General features: G+C 35.9%; 1 pseudogene; it reads left to right on the forward strand.

Annotated features, from left to right (window-relative positions):
• The first annotated feature begins 4388 nt into the window (after positions 1-4388).
• LOC121989653 lies at positions 4389-9130 on the forward strand (annotated as a pseudogene).
• The last annotated feature ends 17363 nt before the right edge of the window (positions 9131-26493 follow it).

The following is a 26493-nucleotide window of genomic DNA, read 5'->3' on the forward strand; positions in this document are numbered from 1 at the left end:
TTTATAAACGAAGAATTTTAACTATGCTAGCCTACTAGTCATGTATACTAACATGCACACACAGCACAATATAAAAGCAATAAATAGAAAATCTAATTTTCAACTATTATGGCTTTTATCTCTAGTTGTCCTCCGTGTGTTGTCATCCCAAGCTGCTGCCATATTTGGCCACCGCCACCGGGTCTAGCTGTCGCATCCATCTTGCTCCTAGTTCCGCTGCGCCTCTGGTCCTTAGAAGGTTCCACGCTTTGCAAGATTCGATCCGCGACATAAATAAAATTTTACATTTTGATCCTATATTCCATAAAAGGAATGTACATGTATCTAGATCAAAAATAAAATCCTAATAAAACTAAATACAGCTCCTGCTGTATTTTAATACAATCATGCACACACAGATAAATGCCATTGACATGTCCAAGGGTCCAATCACACACATAATAACTAAAAGCCATAATAGTTGGATCCTGCATCCACAAAGTTAACACATCCTACTATTAACCTGCCTAAATTATGTATGACATATGCATAATTAAACTAATACCAAATACACAGAGGCAAAACCCTAGCTCTGATACCAATTGTTGGTTGCTACTCGGAAAACCTAGAGGTTCCACTATACAAAAATTTTGTACAAAGGTCTGAACCTTTTCCTAGCTACCATGTGTTCTTTTAAATTAAATTTTGGATCGCCTGCGGAACTTAACACGTTTGATCCAAAACTTAATCTATTTATTCTTTTAGGTTTTGACTTGGATCTCTTGCGGAACTTAACACGTTCGACCCAAGTCACCTTAAGTTATTAATTCCATTAAATATTAATTTCCATAATTGGTTCCCAGTACTGACGTGGCGAGGCACATGACCTTCTTGGATATGGGAGCAACCACCACCGACTAGACAAAACCTTTTATAGAAAGCTAATATTTAATTTCCTAAAATAACTTTAGGTTAACCGAAAAGAACAATCAAATCACAAGGGAAAGAAAAACAAAAGAACACTATATCGAAAACAAATTCGAAACTCTAGAATCGTATGCCTCTTGTATTTAGTATTATTTCCAAAAATAACTAGTATGATGCGGAAACAAAAATTACTAGTTATACCTTTTAGAAAGACCTCTTGATCTTCTACCGTATTCCTCTTCTAACCTCGGACGTTGTGTGGGCAACGATCTTCCGAGATGAGAACCACCAAGCACCTTCTTCTTCCTTACAAGTTTCGGCCATCAAAACTTCTCCTAGGATGAAGAGGTTCGACCACCACCACCATGCTCCAAGGGATGCTAGAAAGAGGCTTCTTTTCTCTCCTTCTTCTCCTTCTTAGATCCGGCCACCAAAGTTATCTCCACCATGAGAAGGTTTCGGCCACACAAAGGAGAGGAGAGGAAAGAAAGGGCCGGCCACACCCAAGGAGAAAAGAGAGGAAAAATAGAATAGAGTCGTTCACCTTGAATCTTCCTCTAGCCCCTCTTTTATAATCCTTGGTCTTGGCAAATAAGGAAAATCTAATAAAAACTTCCTTAATTCTTTTACCATTGAAAAGAAAAATTTATTTAATTAAAATAATTTTCTCTTTTCAAATTATAATGGCCGGCCACTCTTCTCCCCAAAACAAGGAGAGTTTTAATTAAAACAAAAATTAAAACTTCCTAATTTGTTTCTAGAAATTTATAAAAATTTCTCCAATAATTTTAATCCCTTCATGATTGGTTAATAAAAGAAATTTTATAAATTAAAATCTTTCTTTTAAACATGTGGATAATTTTCAAAAAGGAAAGTTATCTCTAAAAATTAAAATCTCCTTTCAATCTACATATAAGGAAAGATATTAAATCTTTTCTTAATCTTTTGTAGAAACTAATAAAAGAGAATTTTTAATTTTCAAACTTTCTTTTAAATCATGAATATAATTAAAAGGAAAGTTTTTACCAAAATTAAAATCAACCTTTTAATCTACAAATAAGGAAAGAGATTTTAACTCTTCTCTTAATCTTTTGTAGAATCTTATAAAAGGAAGGATTTAAAATTTTAAACTCTCTTTTAAATTATATTATCCACATAAGAAAAATTTTAAAATTAAAATTCCTTTTTATTTTAATAGGGACGACCACATGAATTCACCCATGAACATACCCATGGCCGGCCCTAGCTTGGTCTCCAAGCTAGCTTGGCCGGCCCCTATAGGATGGGTAAGAAAGTGGGTATAGTACTCTATAATTAAGAGGCTACGATAGGGACCGAGAGGAGGAATTGGTTTTGGTCTCCCGATAAAATTAAGCATCCCGTGTTCGCCCCGAACACACAACTTAATTTTATCAATAATAATTCATTCCACTAGAGAACTATTATTGAACTACCGCACCAATCCCAAATTACATTTTGGGCTCCTTCTTATCATGAGTGTGTTAGTCTCCCTGTGTTTAAGATAACAAATGTCCACTAATTAAGTAAGTTACTGACAACTCACTTAATTAATATCTAGCTCCAAGAGTAGTACCACTCAACTTCATCGTCATGTCGGACTAAGTCCACCTGCAGGGTTTAACATGACAATCCTTATGAGCTCCTCTTGGGGACATTCTCAACCTAGATCACTAGGACACAGTTTCCTTCTATAATCAACAACACACACTATAAGTGATATCATTTCCCAACTTATCGGGCTTATTGATTCATCGAACTAAATCTCACCCATTGATAAATTAAAGAAATAAATATCAAATATATGTGCTTGTTATTATATTAGGATTAAGAGCACACACTTCCATAATAACTGAGGTCTTTGTTTCTTTATAAAGTCAGTATAAAAGAAACGACCTCTAATGGTCCTACTCAATACACTCTAAGTGTACTAGTGTAATTATATAGTTAAGATAAACTAATACCTAATTATACTACGACCTTCCAATGGTTCGTTCCTTTCCATTATGGTCGTGAGCTACTGTTTATAATTTATAAGGTACTGATAACATGATCCTCTGTGTGTGACACCACACACCATGTTATCTACAATATAAATTAATTGAACAACTACATTTATCATAAATGTAAACATTTGACCAATGTGATTCTTATTTCTAGAAAAATGTTTATACCAAAAGCTAGGCTTTTAGTATACACTCTAACAGTCCAGTCTTCCACATGATGTCCGCGACCTCCAGGACTTTCAATTACTAGTGTTATCGACTCTAGGATTTTTTTTGCCCGACATCCTTGACCTGCCAAGACTTCGCCCAGTCTCCCGGACTAGGACTTCCTTGCCTAGTTGCAACTAGAACTTTCTACCTACCTTGTGTCTACTTGGACTTCTTTGCCTAGACTCAACTAGGACTTTCACTTTGCCTAAGATTACTTTTAACTTTTTTCTACATACTTAGTCAAATTTATCAGCACAATAGTAAAACTTAACTTTGAACTCTTTGTCAATATCAAAACTCAGATTTGATTATCTGATATTCTTTACACCAACACTCGTTTGTTAGATGATGTTTGAGATAATAGAATTGCCGTTGAATATCCACAGGTGCATTAGGACCTTATTGAAACACTCTGTATGACATCTTAACAGTGTTGTTATTCTATCTGAACCCAAATTAATAATCTGAATCATGTTTCTTCTGTTAACTTAATCAATTTAATGATCTACCTGCTTTTTTGCCATCTTATCAAATGAAAGAGAACAAGTCAAAACTCAGTTAACTCGTAGTACTATATACATCTTTCAGTTGTTGCTTGTTTTTGAAAAAGAGGCTAAGATAAATTGGGACTTTACATTTCCCTAGTAAACAAGGCAAAGGACATCTTTCTTACCTTTTCATCCTTCAATGTTAAGTACCTTGCAAATAAACAAATGGGAGGATTGATGTCTCACTTCCCCTCTCATTTCAAGTACTTGAACAATTCATATTCTTTTCGCTTCAAGTTTAAGCTTAAAGGGCGGTACACGGCAGCAACGTTATCATGCCAAGGATCCCCATCAAGTTTAAATTTATTTATTAAAAATCATATCTCAGCTTTAGAATAATTAATTATATCTAAACTAGTTGGCTTAGTAACTCCTCGGAGCTCCAGCTAAAACTATCAAAATTTACATTAATGAAAAATTGGCTAAATAATTTACTTGTATTTGAACTTTCACATACCATTACACCAACCATCTTCCATAAAATATATTACATTTTTAAAGAAAAAAGTTACATCATAATCAACATTTTAATAAATACCATAATAATTTATTAAAAAACAGAATTTTCAGAGAATTACGTTAACAAGTATTTCTCATGCAAATAATTGAATTATACAAACATGATGAAAATATTATCTGGGCCGTTGTCTTGTAATTGGGCCGTTGCCTATATAGAGTACTAAACGGATCATGAACTGGGCCGTTGCTAGTAATATTCCATAATCGAAAGGGCCGGAGCAGTAGCGAACTCGTCTGAGCTTCCCTGTATCTCCGATCTCAGCTTTCGTCGACAATTCTACTACGAGGCGACGGTGATGGCGGCCACTCCCGATCTCCTATTCGCACTCCGGAATAGCTTTTACTTGGGTGATTATCAATCCTCCATCAACAGTAGCGACATTCCAAACCTCCCTGCCGACGACGCCCTCGAGAGCGACGTCATCGCCCTCGAATATTGTCAGGTTTGCTTCCCCTTCTGATGCTTGCTTGTTCTTTTCCTTTGGATTTGTTCTTATTTTTCCAAAGATTTTGGATCTCTGACTGCATCTCCGTTTTTTTTTGCGGTTTGTCATAAATGAGATCGATTCGTCAGTTCCTACGGCTCTCCAAGCTGTCGAAGTGCTTGCTCTTTACCTATCAGAAAGTAAAGTTTGAGTTTTTCAATTCATTTCTTCTTATGTGGAGATCTGATCTTGAATTGGATGGGCTAGATTTTTGAGACATTCTCAACATCCTTCGATCCAGAAAGTTTGAGCCTCAAAGTAGTCTTGATATTCTTCTTTTTTGTTCTTTCAGATTGAAATTCCAAATCTAAATTTTAATTGGCAAACAGAGGACCTTTTCTTTTATTTTTTTCTGTTGTCAGATTATGCTCAACTTGAGATATAGTTACTGATTTCTCTCATAAACATGTATTAACAAGTATTGAGAGATTTCATGAGTATATTCTCCATGATTTTGGATCTTAATCATGAATGAACTTTAAATATGGACACCAAATAATTGACTAGATTGACTATATCTCTACTTTTATTAAAGTAAAAGATAGAATTCTACTGCAAATAGAACCAAATTATTGTTTCCCAATGAAGTTGACATATGAACTTGATGTTAATACAAGGTATTTTAGTCATGATAATATCAAAAGGGAACATTGTGGTGGTTCGGTAAGGTATATCGAACCCTAAACTACATATCGTATACCATTCCGAAAATTTCAATATAAAAAAATTTTATACCGATATCGTACCGAAATTTTGGTATACACAATAATTTTCGGTATATCAAAATTTCCGTACAGTATAAATTTATACCATTTATAGTAAATTTTCAGTATTGATATGGTATACTAAAAATTTCAATATAAATCTCATGCTAATACCGATATCAAAAAATTTGGTACTATATAATACGGTACCAAAATTTTTGGTATACCGTTAAATCGGTATGGTCGATATATTTCGGTACAATATGGATGGTATATCGAATTTTTTGTAGTTTTCCACCCCTATTTGTTTAGTGGAATGAGGAACTTGAATCATTATAGTTATTATTTTAATTAAAAATACAATATTTAATTTTGACATTATAATCTAAAGGTTTATGGATGAAAAAGCTAGCTGTATATATTTGTTCTAATTTTGATAGGATGTTATAGATACGTCAAATTAAAAGTACTCAATGATTGATAAAATTCATCCTGATTATAATCTTTTTAGCAACTAACCTTATACTTTTGAACTATCTATTTAAATTTGATGAATATTATTTTTTTATGTGGTCTCTTATTTGTTGAAAATCCACAAATGTTGGAAATCCAAAGTTTTCTCCATGAATACTTTCTTTTGTAAACAAGTCATTATTTCCATATGTTTGAATTAATAGGCAGGAAGAAGAATGGTTGACAATAGAAATAGAGATAATGATTTAGAAATGTTTTGAAACAAGGATGAGATTCATAGGGAAGAATAACTAGTCAATGATGTTGTTGAAGCAGTTCAAAAAGGTAGCAGCAAAATTTTCCTTTTGTTTGGCACAGGTTTGTAATCTCAAGCTTTTAAGCATCTGGATTTAATCTCTTATATCAAGGGACAAGTGACTAACCTTTTTTTTACAATTGATTAAATTGGGGATACAAAATGTATTTTAAGGTTCAGGGATTTCTCAGTATATGGGGATTAAGCTATTTCATTATTTTTGTATGCTTCATCGTGATAAATATACCCTAATGGATTCTCATTGTATCTTATTTTTGTTATCTAGGAAGCTGCTATTTCGAGTATCTAGGAGTGGTTAAGCGATGCTGCAATAGGAAACAATCCTGACCTTTGTTTGGTTGCTGGAATCATATACATGGACCAACAAGACTACAATGGGGCACTCAAACATACCAATGCTGGTGGAACAATCGAACTGTGAGTGACCACTTTCATCAAAGCTAAAGATGTGCTTATCTTGTATTATTTGGTTCTTAGTATGAATTTTATACCTGTGGTTTATGTTCTCTTTTATATTTCACCCAAAAACTAAAACTTCTTGGCAAATCTGCTTGATGGTGATTTTCTTGAAATTGCATGCTTTGTTCATGAAAATTTACTGATCCATTTACTATTTGTATCTAAAATGTCTGCTTCTTATAAAGTTCCTTCAACTTTAAGTATAGTGAGTTTCCTTTTTTATATAGATTTTTTTGGGTTCTAACACATATTTGGCTGTGACAACTGGATGCCCTTGTTTGTATATGATTCATAATAAATATATGACGGTTTTTTTACTTTCATATGTTCCCGAAGATTAAAGTTTTAGAATGCTAAAGAATCTAATTATATGTAGGTGAGATCTGTAATTATTTTCACCAGACAATCCTTTTATAAAACAGTAGAACAGCTAAGTAACATTGGATAAAGGTGGCCATAAAGTTCAATGCAACTTCTTTATTATAGCTAACTGTTAATGGTTTCTGAAGTACTGTTGGGTTTTAATGCCTTTTGCAGCCATGCACTGAATCTTCAGTTATTCATTAAGATACATAGGCCAACTATGCAGAGAAACAACTTAAAATCATGCAACAAATTGATGAGGATCATTCACTGACACAACTTGCAAATGCATGGTTAGATTTGGCTGTGGTAAGCCTAGTAATTAATGATTGCAGCAAATTTTGATATTCAGCTTTCATGAGTTCACCTAATTATTTTCTGTTTCAGGGTGGTTCTAAGATACAGGAGGCTTATCTAATTTTCCAAGACTTCTCTGAGAAATATGGAATGGTTTTAAATGGTAAGGCTGTTTGTTGTATTCACATGGGGCGATTTGATGAAGCTGAGTCCTTACTGCTTGAAGCACTAAACAAGGTAGATTTGAAAATATGTTTATTCGCCTCTGTCAATCAAGCACTTTGTCAGTTATATTTTCATGGATGTCATTCTAAATTCCATTGCAAGCTATACAATAGATGAACATGAGAATTTTGATTTCAGGATGCAAAGGATGCAGAGACCTTGGTCAACCTTGTTGTATGCAGTCTTCACCTTAGCAAGCCTTCCACAAGATTTCTCAAGTAAGCATGACACTGTTTTCTCTAACCATATTCTATGTTTCTCAGATTTGGATATGAATAACTTACCTAGGTACTAATCTAGATGCACAACATATCATTTTCTATTAGTGGCAATGTGGGGTCAAGTAGATATATGTTTCCAGTACATGATACACTACCAGGTCTGTGTCATGTCTACACTGGTTGGGGGGCTGCTAACAAAGACAATATTAAAGAAATTCTAGCATATAAAGGCATTGTTTTTGGGGGACTAATGTTGTCACAGTCAAACGATTACCCAATCCTTAAGGCTTAGAGGATGTATACAAACAAAATGTTCAGTATCTAATACCTTGAGATAAGATCTAATTTATGTTTGTTCAGAACAGTGAGTGTATAAACTTGAATGTTCAATTTGGATGGCTTGACTAACAAGAACATGACAAAATTTGATAGTCACGAAGTGGTGATTAAACATGCGGGGTGGTTTTCAAGTATGTGGGGTAATTAACTTTGTTTGAGTAAAATAAAAGTGGTCATTTCCCAACTGTTACCATCACAATTACGAAGTTATTTTTTTGTTTGACAAGGGATAGAAACAAGTAGATTATTTTCTATAAACTCAATTACTAGTAAATACCTCTCTGATCCAGATATTGGTTGGAGTCATAAATCTCCAATGTAAATTCAACCCACTCCTAGTATATAATGCCTACTATCTGAAGCTTGTTTTCTTAATTTGTGTTGATCCTAAATCTTAGAGATAATTGTAGCTTGAATAGTAACTGTTCACTATTGAAGCAGTCACTTGAAGGTTAAACTGTCATACTATAAGTTCTCATTTATAGTATCTGACACCAGCAATGTTCACTAAATTGAACTGCAATCTCTTCCAAAGGATTCGAGAATTGCATCTCTGGCACTTCCTGTGGCCTATTGATGAGCTGCTTTGTCTTGACTTGCAGGCCTAGTGATGATCGATAAGCTTTGACAGATTTCTTAAGATACTACTAGTTAAAGATAAATCTTGTGTTTGTGTTAATACTTTTAAGCAATCATATCCATTTATTAAATTCAAAGTATATATTACTTTCGAGCAAATCAGACCCATTTACCAAATCACCCAGCTTCAGGTCACTTGTTCATTCCCTTATTCTTTGATCATGCAGTCAGCTGAAGCTGTCACATCCGGACAATATGCTTCCTAAACGCCTAGCAGCAGCCAAAGATAACTTCGATAGAGCTGTTCAATCCATCACATGATTCTACTTGATCTTTGCTTTATTCTCGCCTTCGTTTTTTGTTCTTGTTTTGTGATTGATACTTTAATGTGCTTTATTCTTGCCTTTGTCGTTGAGTTAGTTACAATGAAATGGAAAACAAACAGGTGATAAATAATAGAAGTTTTTGAAGGTATATTAGTATCTACAATCGTGCTAAAGAGGTCAGAACTCACAAATTCAATCTCCATCTCATCAAAAATACCTCTAGCATATAAACTACCAAAAATGAACTCACTTAAACTTCTCCCAAGTCATAATTCTCATCAAACAACCTGGTGCCATCATATTATTTTAACTTGAATAGCATTTTTCAAGAGGTAATCATGAGTTGTGGATGGATGTAGTGCACCAATCACTATTGAACTTGAACATTAATTAGAGAGCAATTGTACATATCAATTCTTCTGTTTTGGAACAAATTAATTGCAGCTGCATGGGAGGGTGGATTTGGGTGATTAGTTAAGGTAAGATTTCTATGATTAGGGCTGCTGAGTGTTGCACCATTACCAGAGCGGAACATGGAGCTGCAGGACAGCCATCTCAATGAAAAAAGTAAGTGGCAATGATAAATTAATCTGATGGATTTCGGAACTCAATCACTTCTTTTATTGAGGATCATCATATAGCATCTCCCTTTCCACCTCCTTTAATAATTGGACAGTACTAAATAGTTAGAATCTGATCAGCTTAGAATGACATTCTAGCTGGTCAGATTTTAACCATTAAAATTTTAGTGTTAAATAGTTAGAATTTGATCAGTTAAAATGTCATTCTAGCTGGCATCTAGCCTGTTAGATTTACTCTTCCTTCTTGAAAAGGTGACTATCGGTCATTCCTCGAATCAAGCCTATAGTGACAAGTAGTATCTCCTCAGTTGTTGACTTTGTATTTATTAAGCAGAAAAAAACACAATCCAATAAAAGTGATTGCATTATACAATGAAAGGAGGAACACTTTAGATCACATAAACCAACCAAGGGATCATCACAGAACTCAAACTAGTTCTATCCTCTTTAAATTAAGATCGCCTGAATTCTATTCATTCCTTGAATCAAACCTTGAGGGTGGTGTCTCCTATTTTAATCTCCTCATTATTGAGAGCTATGCGTATTTAATAATGTCTAATTAATTTTTTAGTTGAATCTGGTCATTAAGATTTATGTTATTGCATGATTTTATTTTTAGGATATTATTTATGTTAAAGACTTAACAATTGACGATATTATCACATACTTGTTTTGCTCATTACAGTGTAAACTATTTTTCCTTCCATTATGTAAATATTACATATCTGTTTATCTAAGAAGAAAAACTTGATTATTTGAAATTATGCTATTATTATTTTTTAATCATTTAGTTTAGGGCACTTAGGTGATGATAGTATAACCTTAGCAATAATTTTCTCTAGTTTAGCTAGTTGACATCCTCCAATCCTATACTCATATTTTATGCAACATAATGATAGTAAGATATTCTTTTCCTTTTTAAAATTCCACAAAAATAAAAGCACACGCGAAGTAAACCAACAACGACAATATATTACCTATTAAACTCATCATGTTTAGATAATACATAATGAAAGCCCATGTGAGAAACAAAAAAAAAAATGAAGAAGTATACAAACCATGAGCACTTCCAACATAATTTGTATGGGTCTTCTTCTTGATTGCCATCATCCACTTGTTTGGCGATTGTCAAGAAGAGATGATGAAGTCATAATGATGCTCGCAACGATGAGAAAGGGCAAGATGATGAAGAGCGCAAAGACCATGGCGTAGTTAACCGAATGAGTTTTCTCCGTCTCATGAATCCACTGTAGAATGTAAAAGAGAAGCCCGAGCGGAACGACTACCATAATACAAGTATAAGACACCATTTCTAAAGTAGAAAATTGAGATGAAAACTTGGAGGTCAGATGATTCTCTTAAGCTACTTCCCCCATTCCCTATTTGTTGTTTTATCTTCTCCTTAAATTAAGAATAAAGGGAAAATTTTTTAAAAAAAATTGACAAAAAGAAAGTAGTTTATTGGATGAAATTGAAAAGGAAGGAAATATTATGGCTTGCTTGTTTTGATTATTAAATCTTAAACTATATTTTCTCTTGCAGGTTGAAAATAAAATAAAATAACCGAATAAGATTAATTTTCTTTCCTTTTCTATTTATTCCAAGTAATAAGATAAAATAGCTAGTTAATCCTTTCCTTCCTTTTCCAACACAGCAGTCACATCACCATTCGGACAAGTTTTTTGCCGATCAGATATTGATTACTCTGACCGATTGTTATAGTCAACCTCCACTCTTCCAACACAGCAGCCACATCACCATTCGGAGAAGTTTTTTTGCTGATCAGATATTGATTATTCTGACCGATTGTTATAGTCAACCTCCACTCGAATACTGTAAGCGAACATTTTGATATGTTAGTATTGATCATCTTGACTTTAATCTCCACCTCGACATTTGACGTGCGCCGGACGGACCCCCTTTATTTCTGCATCAATTAGCATTTAAATCTTCACAGAAATTAGATGCGGTCATTAATTCATGATTTACATATGCAAAATATATTTTTAAAAAATCACTATTTTATAACTGATGTGGCGATAAAAGGGAGTCTACTTGTCACGGGTTAATTGACACCGTATCGGTCAAAGTCAAAGTGGTCAACGTCGAGGCTTACAAAAAGAGCCTCGGCCAAAGGTGGTTGTCTAGTTATCCCAGTCGACAAATAAGTGGCCGAGTCGATCACACGGCCGGTCAGACGAATGGACAACTCGTAGTTGGTTATTTTGGTCGGCAGGAAACGAGGCGCTCGGACAGCCTATCCAATAGGAAAGCGAGCTGCTCGGACCACCTGTCCGGCGCAAGAATGACACTATACAGGAGAAGATGATGAGAAAATAAAAGAGAACACTCCATCTATCATCATTAAATATGAAGAAGTCAAGACTAAGAAGAACACTCCATTTAACATTAATACACAAAAGTCAAGACAAATAAGTCTTCCTCTGACAATTAATATCATTAAATAAGGGCAGATAAACGATCACAAAGAAAGGTATAAAAGGATACACCAGGTATGAGGAAAGGCAAGATTCATCTATTTCTCAAATACTCATTTTCTCTTCCTGATTCTAACTTAAGTGTCGGAGGGTCAATGTCAGGGACCCCTTCCCTAGTTTGGTTTTGTTCCGTAGGATTGAGGTCTTCATTGTTGGAATGTATACTAAAAGTCTAGCTTTTTGTATAAACATTTACTTAGAAATAAGAATAATATTGATCAAATATTTACATTTATAAGCTAAGTGTAGTTGTTCAATTAATTTATATTGTAGATAACATGGTGTGTGGTGTCACACACAGAAGATCATGTTATCAGTTTTTTTATAAATTATAAACAGTTGCTCACGACTAAGATGGATAGGAACAAACCATTGGAATAGTCATAGTGTAATTTGGTATTAGTTTATCTTGACTATAAAATTACACTAGTACACTCAGAGTGTATTGAGCTGGACCATTTAAGGTAAGTTCTTTTTATACTGAATAAATAAAAAAATAAGACCTTTGTTATTATAGAAGTGTGTGCTTTTAATCATGATATAATAACAAGCACATATACTTAATATTCATTTATTTGATTTATCAAAGGATGCAATTTAGTTCGATAAATCAATAGACCCGATAAGTTGGGAAATGGTATTACTTATATGGTGTGTTGTTGATTATAGAATGAAACTGTGTCCTAGTAATGTAGGTTGATAATGTCCCCAAGAGGAGCTCATAAGGATTGTCATGTTAAACCCTGCAGGTGGACTTAATCCGACACGACAATAAGGTTAAGTGGTACTACTCTTGGACTAAGATATTAATTAAAGTGAGTTGTCAGTAACTCACTTAATTAGTGGACATTCGACATCTTAAACACAGGGAGATTAACACACTCATGATAAAAAGAAGCCCAAAATGTAATTTAGGATTGGTGCGGTAGTTCAATAATAATTCTTTAGTGGTATGAATTATTATTGATGAAATTAAGTTGGGTGTTCAAGGCGAACATGGGAAGCTTAATTTCATCGGGAGACCAAAATCAATTCCTCCTCTCGGCCCCTATCGTAGTCTCTTAATTATAAAGTATTATACCCACCTATACCCACCTTAAGGTGGCAGGCCAAGCCTAGCTTGGAGCCCAAGCTAGGGTCGGCCAAACCAAGGTGAGTTGGATCCAAGGTGTGGCCGGCCCTAGCTTGAACCCAAGCTTGGTGTGGTCGGCCACAATAAATTAAAAGGTTTTTATTTTTTTAAAAATCTTTCTTATGTGGAAGTCATGGTTTTAAAAGAGAGTTTAAAATTTAAATCTTTCCTTGTATAGCTTTCTACAAAAGATTTAGTGAAATGTTTGATATCTTTCCTTATTTGTAGTTAAAATGAAGATTTTAATTTTTGATAAAACTTTCCTTTTATGAAACCACTCTCATGATTTTAAAAGAGAATTTTAAAATTAAATCTTTCCTTTTATAGCTTTCTACAAAATATTAAGAGAAAGATATCTTTCCTTATTTGTAGTTAAAAGGAAGATTTTAATTTTAGAGAAAACTTTCCTTTTTGTAAATCATCCCCATGTTTTAATAGAGAGATTTTAATTTATAAAAGTTTCATTTTATAACCAACCATGAAGGGAATTTTTAAAGGAGAAATTTTTATTTTAAAATTTTCAGAAATAATTAGGAAGTTTTAATTTTTATTTAAAACTTTCCTTATATGGAGGATGTTGAGGTGGCCGGCCAAATAAAAACAAGAAAGGAAATTTTAATTAAATTTTCCTTTCATTGGCAAAGAGGATAAGGAAGGTTTTATTTAAATTTTCCTTATTTGTTAAGGCCAAGGAATATAAAAGAGATGGTAGAGATGCCTCACCTTACAATAACATATCATCTAGTGTTCCTCTCTTTTCTTCCTTGTGGTGGCCGGCTCTTCTCTTCATCCTCTTCCCCTATTCTTCTTCTCAAGTGGCCGGCGGCATCATCTTCTTGGAGTTCTTGTGGTGGCCGGATTTTGCTTGGAGAAGAAGGAGAGATAGGAGACTTTGTTTCTTGCATCCCTTGGAGCTTGGTGGTGGTGGCCGAACCTCATCTTCTCTTGGAGTTCTTGTGGTGGCCGAAACTTGCTTGGAGAAGAAGGAAGATTGGGTGGTTCTTGTCTCGGTAGATCGTCACCCACACGACGTCCGAGATAAGAAGAGAAATACGATAGAAGATCAAGAGGTTGTTACTTACAAAGAAAAGTATAACTAGTAATTCTATTCCGCATCATACTAGTTTTCTTTGTATAGATTTTGAAATACCAAACACAAGAGGCATATAATTCTAGGTTTCAAATTTGTGATTCGAGTTTGTGTTCTTTTGTTTTTTTTTTCCGATCTTGTGATTCGATTGTTCCTTTTGGTTAAACCTAGGGTTACTATAAGGAAATTAAATATTGAATTTTGTTAAGAGGCTTTGTCGTGGCAGTGGTGGATGTTCCCATACCCAAGAAGGTCAAGTGCCTCACCATGTTTGACCTGGGAGCTGATTTCCGAAATAAATATTTAATTGAATTTGTAACACGGGTGGATTTGGATCTATAATGTTAAGTATCGTTTGCGATCAAAGTCTAAACCTCTAAGAACAGATAAGTTAAATTTGGAATCAATAATGTTAAGTTCTATTTGCGATTCTGAATTTAATTTCTAAAGAACACAATAAGTTGTTAGGAAAAGTTCAGGACTTATACAAAATTTTTGTATAGGGGAACCAGTACGATATTCCTAGTAGCAACCAACATTCATCCCGTCAGTAGTCACCCTTTCCCCGGCTTTCCAGCTTCTTTCATTCAGACAGGATCAATTTGGCGTCTGTTGGTGCGGGTAGCACTAACGGTCTAACCCAGGTTTTGATGAATGACAAATAGGTTAAGTTAGTTGTGTTGTTGTCTGACACTTTGATCGAGTGTGCAGGAGAAGTCCAGACAGGTCGACGGGCTGACCAGATGTCTGGCACGAAGTCCAGCTAGGTCGACGGGCTGACCGGATAGCTGGCGAGAAGTCCAAGCGGGTCGACCGGACGCTTGGCGAGAAGTCGGCTAGGTCGACGGGCTGACCGGATAGGTGGCGAGAAGTCAAGCGGGTCGACGGTGGCCGGACGCTTAAGAAGTCCGAGGTCGACGGGCCGGACGTCTGGCGGTAAGTAAGGTAAGTCGGAGGAGTCTGCGAGGACGTGTTCCCGGGAAGGGAACATTAGGCGTTGATCCGGCTTAGATCCATTTCGGATATCTAAGTCGAGATCGTGACTAGATTCCGGTCTCGGAAAGACGGAATCTAAGTCATACTCTTGATGCTAATTTTTATTACCTAACGTATCTGTAAAAATGTGCTAACCAACTGTGCTGCAGGGTTTATTTGCCTCGGACTAACACTGTTTTGCAGGTAGGGAACAGTGAGGGTCCGGGCGCCCGGAATGGCTCCGGGCGCCCGGAGGCAAATTTTATCCCCAGGACGACGTTGACACTTGGAGCATGCTGGTTGGGAGTGTTACGTCACATTCCAGGCGCCCGGAAGGGATCCAGGCGCCCGGAGCAGCATATAAAAGAAGCCCCAGGCAGGAGCTTCTTAACATCAGTCTTCTGAGAACTCTGAGTCCAATCACTCTGCTGCTCTGCGCTCCAACAACGTTCACAAAGCTCCGACGACTCACTCCGGCTCTCTTTTTAATTCATTGTTTGTCGGTTAGCTTTGTTTTCTTTCTTTTTCATTAGCAATATTTGTACGTAAATTGTAATTATCCGAATTGCTAGTGAATTGCCCAACGAAAGTACTCAAGGAGTACGGGCCTTGAGTAGGAGTCGTCACGGGCTCCGAGAAGTAAAAATCAACAGTGTTCATCTCTTTACTGCTTTACTTTTCCGCTCGAGATTTTGAATCGATATTCACCCCTCTATCGAATTCAACGGTCTTACAAGTGGTATCGGAGCGGTGCCTCGATTTGGTGCAACCACCAATCCAGGGGGTGAAATCATTTTTTAACAATTCCAAACTGATATTATTATCTTTTGGAAGATTTTTTCGTTGCATTTAAAATCTAAATTGGTACAACACCAACCTAGAGTTTCTATTTCTCCCGATCGCTAATCCAAGACGAAGTCTTGGAATTTTTATTAATTTAGTGTGTGCAGGATAAGATGTCTCAACAAGAAGGCTTGAGCATGATACGTCCTCCCCTATTCAACGGGGATGACTTTTCGTACTGGAAGAGGAGAATGGAGGTCTACATGAAGACAGACTACGACCAATGGATGAGCGTCACAAGGGCTTACAAAATTCCAGTAGACAACTCCGGGAATATAGTAGATCCTGAAGACTGGACAAATGATATAAAGAAAAAGGCATCAATTGAAAACAAAGCCATCAATACTCTACACTGCGGACTAACACGAGAAGAACTGAACCGGGTCGGACCGCATCAAAACGCTAAGGAGCTTTGGGATAAACTGATCGAGCTGCACGAAGGAACAAGCGACGCGAAGGTAACAAAAAGAGATTTGCTGTTAAATAAAATTTTTAATATAAAAATGCAGGAAGGAGAAACGGCAAGTCAGCTCCACGCGAGGGTCAAAGATATCCTCAACGGTCTCCACGCGATAGGCCACCAAATGGAGAACCGAGACTTAATCAGGTACGCGTTAAATGCTTTTCCGCGAAACAATTTGTGGGCATCAATCGTAGATGCCTACAAAATTTCAAAAAATTTATCTAAATTAAAATTGGACGAACTCTTTTGTGAATTAGAACTTCATGAGCAAACTAACGCCGGGGTCGAGAAAGGTGTAGCTTTATTTGCAGGTTCCTCTAAAGAAAAGAAGAACAAGCCCGAATCTAAAGAAGATTCCGATCAAGACTCTGAAGACGAAGAACACCTGGTGAACCTGGTAAGGAAAATGTTCACCAGGAAAAAGAGAAGCTTCAGCAAACAGGATCTTCAGAAGATCAGTTCGCCAGCCGACTCAAGAAATGTCACATGTTTCGGATGTAACAAAAAGGGGCACTACAAGAACGAATGCCCAAGATTGAAACTTGACAAACCAAAGTCAACAAAGAAGAAAGCCCTCAAAGCAACATGGGACGATTCCTCCTCAGACGAATCAGAAGGAGAAAGGTAAAAGCACCAAAGTCACCTCGCGCTGATGGCTTGCGAAGCTGAAACAGAAGACGAATCAGAGGAATCGGAACACGGGTCCGAACCCGAATCGAGCCACGAGTCCGCACTCGTTTCTGAAGGTTTCGAAGAGGTATACCTAAACTTAAATCGTAAATTCTTTAGAATTATCTCGTGTTTAAATAAAAAATTAGTTAAATTGGAAAATAAAAATAAATCGCTTCTTGAGGAAAATCAAAACCTCAAGGAACAATTAAAAAATTCGAATCCAACTCAAGATCGAACACTTGAGGAGGAGAATTTATCATTAAAAAATGAAATTAATAAGTTAAAAGAATTGTTGAAAAAATTCACAACAAGATCTAAAAATTTAGATTTAATTCTAAATAACCAAAAGACATGCTATAATAAAACCGGACTTGGATATAAGTCAAACTCAAACAAAACCTTTAAATCATTATTAACCCAACACAAAGCAACTAAACAAGCTTGGGTCCCGAAAGCGTGCTTAACCACGCAAGTAGGACTTAATCAATTCTATATACCTAAAGATAAAATACATTATATAAACTTGAATAAATCAGATCAAAAACTAAAATATAAATCTAAATTAAAATCAAAATTCAAAACTCAACAAAATTTAGATTATCACCAAGTTGATTATAACTATAAAAAGAATCGACACAAACCCAAAATCTAAATTAATGGCCAATAATTCAGGGGGAGGCTCCAGAATAGCTGGCACCTCCAAAACTAACCTACCCGACAGGGTAACAAAAAACAAACTAACCGGCAGGGTAATTAGGATTAGTTAAAAAGAGACCAAGTTTAATTTGAAACATGGTACTGGTGAAATTTTTGGATGATAGTACGTTAGGGAAACTTGGGCATCGCATGTCTAGAAAGATATGGTTTCGATCTGGTGCATTTGGCCAAGTGGAACTGACCGAAGCTACCCTTAAACGAATCCTAACCAGTTAGACCAAGATTTAGTACTAAGTTCCGTGGATAGGACTATTCGGAAAACTTCGAAAGGTTGGTTACTTATAATGATGTCCATGTGACTCACCAAGCTTAGAAATTTATCCGAAAAATGCCTATTTGTGGAAACCAAAACTAAATCTGAATCTAACACACGTTAAACCAAAACTCCATAATTAAAAATCTAATTTCATCTCACAAAATCATAGGATTCCCTGATTGATAATATAGATCGGGTGAGATGAATAAGGCTTAAAAATTAATTTCAAAATTTCAAAATTTTAAACTTAAAAATTATTTTCAAAATTTTAACTTAAAAATTATTTTCAAAATTTTTAACTTCAAAATCTTAACTTAAAAATTAATTTCAAATTTTCAAAATTTTAAACTTAAAAATTATTTTCAAAATTTTAACTTAAAAATTAATTTCAAAATTTCAAAATTTTAAACTTAAAAATAAACCACTCCCTGAAAGTGAATTTAGCAACTTACGACGACAATTAGGGATGTGCTCAATAGACTAGGAAATTTCAAAATACTTTCAAAATTTTAAACTTGTTTGTTTTCAAACTTTCCATTTTTTAGACTTTCGAAAACAGTTTCGGCCTTAGACTAGTTTTGAATCCTTAGAAAGCATGTACCCATAGGTTTAGTTCTTGAGCATCTCACCAACATCTTAGGTTTACCTTGCTTGTGTTTGATAAACATAGAAAGGGGTGAGATGCATAGGCCAACTGTCTGGACTTAAGATGCTTATTTCAGTGCATCAACATAAGTCTGGACATTAAATACAATTCAGATATTAATCAGATGAAAGTTCATCAGTCAAGTCAAACACTGACTGATCATAATTAACTTAATCTGACTAACCAAGTGAAAGCTACTATCTTCTGATAGTTAGTTAGTACCTAATTGGTTAGACAGCTGGTAAGCGTTTAGTATCAAATTCAGGGGGAGAAATAAAACTACTTTAGTTTTTCAAATTAAATTTTAAACTTAACTTTGAAAATCAAAATTTAAAAACAACTTGTTTAAAATTGTGAAAATTTTCTTAATTCACAAACTTTTTATCCTTTTTACCTAGTCTTTGAAAACTGAACTTTTCAAGTATTTTAAACCATGGTTTTGAATCTAGTACGTTTAAACTTCAAACAATTTGATTTCGGAAAACAAATTTTATCAAAATATTCTAAAAAGTAAAGATTTAAATTTAATTTAACCTTACTTTGAAATGTTCCTGAATCTAGTTCTTAACATTTGATTTTACTTAGTTTTGATAATTTGATTTGAAAGTTAAATTTTACAAAACTTATTTTACAAACTAAGCTTCTCAAAAACATTAGTTTTACAAACTTGATTTTTGAAATTTGAATCTTTTACAAACTTAGTGTTGAAAAATAAATTTCAATTTGTTTGGAAAAATAGATTTTTCAAACTTAGTTTTGAAATTTTGGTTTTGAAAACTTATGTTTGAAAAGCGTTTTCAAAGTTGAAACTTGTTTTGAAAATTTAATCTTGAAATTTAGACCTTATACACTTATGTTTGAAAATTAAACTTAAAAGTTTTCAAATCTTTATACTCCCCCCAGTCAACTTGATTGTTTCTTGGATTTAAAAATTGTACTTTTGTCCTTGAATCCTGAACCAAACTCAGTTATTTTTCAAGATTAAGCGTTATTGTTTTAAGTAACTCTACTCTATGATTATTTACCCTTGTTTTTTTGATGAATGCCAAAGGGGGAGAAGGGTTAGGTGGTTAAGTTAGCTAAACCAATCTGAAAAACACAAACTAACTTTAAAACCACACAAATGCATGATGTTTCGTACATATGCTTTCACTAACTTAACCAGGTTGTCATTCCATCAAAAAGGGGGAGATTGTTGGTGCGGGTAGCACTAACGGTCTAACCCAGGTTTTGATGAATGACAAATAGGTTAAGTTAGTTGTGTTGTTGTCTGACACTTTGATCGAGTGTGCAGGAGAAGTCCAGACAGGTCGACGGGCTGACCAGATGTCTGGCACGAAGTCCAGCTAGGTCGACGGGCTGACCGGATAGCTGGCGAGAAGTCCAAGCGGGTCGACGGGCTGACCGGACGCTTGGCGAGAAGTCCAGCTAGGTCGACGGGCTGACCGGACGCTTGGCAAGAAGTCCAGACGGGTCGACGGGCTGACCGGACGTCTGACAGGTAAGTAAGGTAAGTCACTGGTGTTGGTTGCTACTCGGAAAACCTATAGGTTCCACTGTACAAAAATTTTGTACAAAGGTCTGAACCTTTTTCCTAGCTACCATGTGTTCTTTTAAATTAAATTTTGGATCGCCTGCGGAACTTAACACGTTTGATCCAAAACTTAATCTATTTGTTCTTTTAGGTTTTGACTTGGATCTCCTGCGGAACTTAACACGTTCGACCCAAGTCTCCTTAAGTTATTAATTCCATTAAATATTAATTTCCATAAAAGGTTCCCAGTACTGACGTGGCGAGGCACATGACCTTCTTGGATATGGGAGCAACCACCACCGACTAGACAAAACCTTTAATAGAAAGCTAATATTTAATTTCCTAAAATAACTTTAGGTTAACCAAAGAGAGCAATCAAATCACAAAGGAAAAGAAAGAAACAAAAGAACACAACTTCGAAAAAATATATTCGAAATTCTAGAACGTAAGCCTCTTGTATTTGGTATTATTTTCATAAATAACTAGCATGATGCGGAAATAGAAATTACTAGTTATACCTTGTAGAAAAACCTCTTGATCTTCTACCGTATTCCTCTTCTAACCTCAGACGTTGTGTGGGCAACGATCTTCCGAGACGAGAAACCACCAACCACCAACTACCTTCTTCTCCTCCAAGCAAGGTTCGGCCACAAAGGAAGAACTTTACCAAAGAAGAAAATCAAAATACTAACCAAGCTCCAAGAGATGCTAGCTTTCTCTCCTTCTTCTTCTTCTTCTCCAAGTAGTATCCGGCCACCACAAGAACTCCAAGAAAGATGAAGTATTCGGCCACCACAAGAGGAAGAGAGGGAGAGGGTAATGGCCGGCCACAACACCAAGGAAAAAGGGAGAGAAAACAATAGAGGTTGTGTCTCATGAAGGCACCCCTACCCCTTCTTTTATATTCCTTGGCCTAGGCAAATTAGGAAATTTATTTACAATAAAATTTCCTTAATTTCCTTGACATGATTTATTTGAGAAAAATAAAATAAAATTTCCCAAATAAACTCTAATGGCCGGCCACATCAAGAGGAAGCAAATTGGACAAGTTTCAATCAACAATTAAAACTTTCCTTATTTGTTTCCGGAAATTTTAAAAAATAAAATTTCTCTTTAAAAATCTCTTCATGGTTAATAAAAGGAAATATCTATAATTTTAATTTTATTAACATGTGAATAATTTTAAAGAGAAAATAAAATCTCTCCAATCTACAAATAAGGAAAGAGATCTAATCTCTTTCTTTAATCTTTGTAAATCTTTTACAAGAGATATTTTAATTTTAATTCTCTTTAAATTATATCTACCACATAATAAAATTAAAATTAAATTTCTTTTTAATTTATTTTGGCCGGCCCTAGCTTGAGCTAGGGCGGGCCACCCAATTTTATACCTAGGCCTAGCTTGATCCCAAGCTAGCTTGGCCGTCATGATGGTGGGTATAGGTGGGTATAGAACTCTATAAATAAGAGGCTACGATAGGGACCGAGAGGAGGAATTGGTTTTGGTCTCCCGATAAAATTAAGCATCCCGTGTTCGCCCCGAACACACAACTTAATTTTATCAATGATAATTCATTCCACTAGAGAACTATCATTGAACTACCGCACCAATCCCAAATTACATTTTTGGGCTCCTTCTTATTATGAGTGTGTTAGTCTCCCTGTGTTTAAGATATCGAATGTCCACTAATTAAGTGAGTTACTGACAACTCATTTAATTAATGTCTAAGTCCAAGAGTAGTACCACTCAACCTTATCGTCATGTCGGACTAAGTCCACCTGCAGGGTTTAACATGACAATCCTTATGAGCTCCTCTTGGGGACATTAACAACCTAGTATCTCTAGGACACAGTTTCCTTCTATAATGAACAACACACACTATAAGTGATATCATTTCCCAATTTATCGGGCTTATTGATTCATCGAACTAAATCTCACCCATTGATAAATTAAAGAAATAAATATCAAATATATGTGCTTGTTATTATATTAGGATTAAGAGCACACACTTCCATAATAACTGAGGTCTTTGTTCCTTTATAAAGTCAGTATAAAAGAAACGACCTCAAATGGTCCTACTCAATACACTCTGAGTGTACTAGTGTAATTATATAGTCAAGATAAACTAACACCTAATTACACTACGACCTTCTAATGGTTTGTTCCTTTCCATTCTGGTTTATAATTTATAAGGTGCTGATAACATCATCTTCTGTATGTGACACCACATACTATGTTATCTACAATATAAATTAAATGAACAACTACAAACAAATATAGATAATTAGACCAAATGTGATTCTTTATTCATAATGAATGTTTACAAAGCTTAGGCTTTCAGTATACACTCCAACAATCTCCCACTTATACTAATGACTAAGTTGTCATATCTTCTACCATACATCTGATTCCCATTCCCTCCACATACCGATCGAAAGCTTTCGCCGGAAGGGCCTTAGTGAAAGGATCTGCCAGGTTATCCGCTGATGCAATCTTGGCGATGACAACTTCTCCTCGCTTCACGATATCTCTTATCAGGTGGTACTTGCGCTCTATATGTTTACTTGCCTTATGGGCTCGTGGTTCCTTCGAGTTTGCTGCACTGCTGTTATCACAATAAATTGTGATGATTTTGGGCAAACCAGAATCACATCTAAGTTCATTAGAAAGTTCTGAGCCATACCTTCTTTAGCCGCCTCAGAGGCTGCTACATACTCGACTTCCATGGTTGAGTCCAAAACGCATTTGCTTAACACTCCTCCATAAAATGGCTCCACCTCTAAAGTAAACACATAGCTGATGTAGACTTCTTGTTATCCCTATCGATTGGAAATCAATCGTGTAACCCACGGGGCGGATCGTGCTGGTAAACTAGCATATAATCTCTAGTCCTTCTCGGTACTTTAATATATGCTTTACCGCGATCAATGTCCTTGTCGAGGTTACTCGATATCTCTGACCATGCCCACAAAATGATATCGGTCTCGTATAGCATTGCATACATTAGGCTTCCTATTGCATAAAGAGCTGCTTTCATGTCCTCTATCTCTTTCGATGTCTTTGGAGGCATCTCTTTAGATAGAGCTACTCCATGTCTAAAAGGTAAGAAACCTTTCTTGGAATCCTGCATGCTAAAACGAGCAAGGATTGTATCTATATATGAAGCTTGGGACAGACATAACATTCTTTTCTTACGATCCCTTATAACTTTGATCCCAAGAATGTGTGCACAATCTCTTAAGTCCTTCATATCAAATTGTTTGGACAACCATACCCTTACGTCTGATAATACCTTGACATTGTTGCCAATTAACAAAATATCATCTACGTATAGTACAAGAAATACCACCACGTTTCCGTTACACTTCTTATATACACAAGACTCATCCGGACTTTGAATAAATCCATATGACTGGATTACTTCATTAAACCGGATGTTCCAAGACCTTGAAGCTTGCTTCAGTCCATAAATGGACCGATTAAGCTTGCACACTAGATGCTCTTTGCCTTTTTCAATGAACCCTTCTGGTTGCTTCATATGGATGTTCTCTTCAAGACTTCCATTAAGGAAAGCTGTCTTGACATCCATTTGCCAAATCTCATAATCCATATGAGCAGCAATGGATAAGAGTATTCGGATAGACTTAAGCATGGCTACCGGTGAAAAGGTTTCCTCATAATCGATTCCCTCTTTCTGAGTGTACCCTTTCGCAACAAGCCTAGCTTTGAAGGTTTCTACCTTCCTGTCTGTCCCTCTTTTCCTTTTGTAGATCCACTTGCATCCAACGGCTTTTACACCATCAGGTGGTTCTACAAGCTCCTAGACCTTATTAGAATACATGGACTCTATTTCAGAATTCATTGCCTTTTGCCAAGATGCTGCATCTATATCTTGGAGTGCTTCGTCATATGACCGGGGATCAGGTTCATGTTTACCCGGGATCAAGTCCGAAGACTCTCCCAAAAACATGAATCTTTCAGGCTGCCTCACAACCCTCCCACTACGACGAGGTACTGTTTGTGGTTGTGCATCATGTGTGACACGTGTTGCAGTCTCTTGTGGTACTTCATCTTGTACTGTTGGTACTGAAGTAGACATGTCCTCTCTAAGTTCTTCTAAAACAACTTTACTACTGGGCTTGTGATCCATTATATAGTCTTCTTCTAAAAACTGGGCATTGGTGCTAACAATGACCTTCTGGTCTTTAGGACTATAAAATAAACCACCTTTCGTTCCTTTGGGATATCCTACAAACACGCGAACTTCTGTACGAGATTCTAACTTATCATCATCTGGTTTCAGCACATGTGCTGGACTACCCCAAATCCGAATATGTCTTAGACTGGGTTTTCGCCCATTCCACAATTCTATGGGAGTAGAAGAAACTGATTTAGAAGGTACTAAGTTCAGAACGTATACTGCTGTTTCCAGAGCATATCCCCAAAACGAATTTGGTAATTCTGAATAACTCATCATCGATCTAACCATCTCCATAAGAGTCCTATTCCTTCGTTCTGCTACACCATTCTGTTGGGGTGTTCCAGGTGCAGACAATTGGGATTGAATCCCAGCCTCTGATAAGTAATTCCTAAACTCTCCTAAGAGGTATTCGCCACCACGATCAGATCGTAGTGTCTTGATACTTTTACCTAATCGTTTCTCCACATCAGCCTTGTATTCTTTGAACTTGTCAAAGCACTTGGACTTGCGGCGCATTAGGTAAATGTATCCATATCTTGAATAATCGTCTATGAAAGAGACAAAATATTCAAAACCTCCTCTTGCCTGGACAGACATAGGACCACACAAATCAGAGTGAACCAACTCTAACACTTCTTTGGCTCTATACCCCTTGGCCTTGAACGGCCTCTTGGTCATTTTACCTTCTAAGCAAGATTCACAAGTTGAAAAATTTTCCAACTCTAATGAACTCAAAAGTCCATCGGCTATAAGCCTCTGAATCCTACTTAAATTAATATGACCAAGTCTTAGATGCCAAAGATATGCTTGGTTCATTTCTGAAGGTTCTTTTCTCTTATTAGAATTAGAAGATGAGTTATAAATTTCCATGTTTTGCTTTGTGGAAGAAATTGGATTTAAAATATACAAATTGCCAACTAATGCACCAGAACAGATAATCACTTTATTTCTTTTAATAACTACATCGTTACTGAAAGAAACTGAATATCCATCTAAAAACAGTTTAGAAACTGAAATTAAATTCTTTCTAAAACTGGGTACATAAAGATAATTTCTTAAAACCAAAGTTTTATTTCTACTAAAAGATAAGTAGACGTCTCCCACTGCAACAGCTGCCACCTTAGTAGCATTGCCCATGTAGACGGTAATCTCCCCTTCAGATAGTCGTCGGGTTTCCTGGAACCCCTGCAAGGAATTGCAGACATGATCAGTGGCTCCCGTATCTACACACCAGGTGCTGGTAGATAACACCGCTAAACATGTTTCAACAACTAGAGCATGAGATATACCTTTGTTTTGGTTCTTACGAGGACAGTCCGCCTTCCAATGCCCTGACTGTTTGCAGATGAAGCACTTGCCCTTCGGCTTCTTCACTCCAGCTTTAAATCCTGTACTCTGAGATTTATTCACTTTCTTTGCTGAACCAGCTTGTTTCTTCTTCTTCTTTCCTCTCGGTTTAGAAGTAGAACCATTTTCAGCATAGTGAATTTGAGAATTTTGACGAAATAATCCTTCTGCCGCTTGAAGTTCTGTCAGTAGTTCCCCTAATGAATAAATCCTCTTATTCATATTATAGTTCAGGCGGAACTGCTCAAAACTTCTAGGTAGCGTTTGGAGGATCATATCGATCTGGGTTTCCCCATCAATTTCTCCTCCAAGGATCTGTATCTCGTTCAGATAAGCCATCATGTTTAGGATATGATCCCTTACAGGAGTACCCTCTTGCATGGTGGCTGTCATTATCTTTCTCATAGCTTCTTGTCTAGAAGCCCTATCCTGATGACCAAAGAGTTCCTTGAGATTGTTCATAATATCATAAGCTGTTGGTAAATCTTTATGCTGATGTTGCAATACATTTGACATTGAAGCCAAAATGTAACACCGCACCA

This window comes from Zingiber officinale, chromosome 6B (genome assembly GCF_018446385.1).
Source record: "Zingiber officinale cultivar Zhangliang chromosome 6B, Zo_v1.1, whole genome shotgun sequence".
Taxonomy (NCBI): Eukaryota; Viridiplantae; Streptophyta; class Magnoliopsida; order Zingiberales; family Zingiberaceae; genus Zingiber; species Zingiber officinale.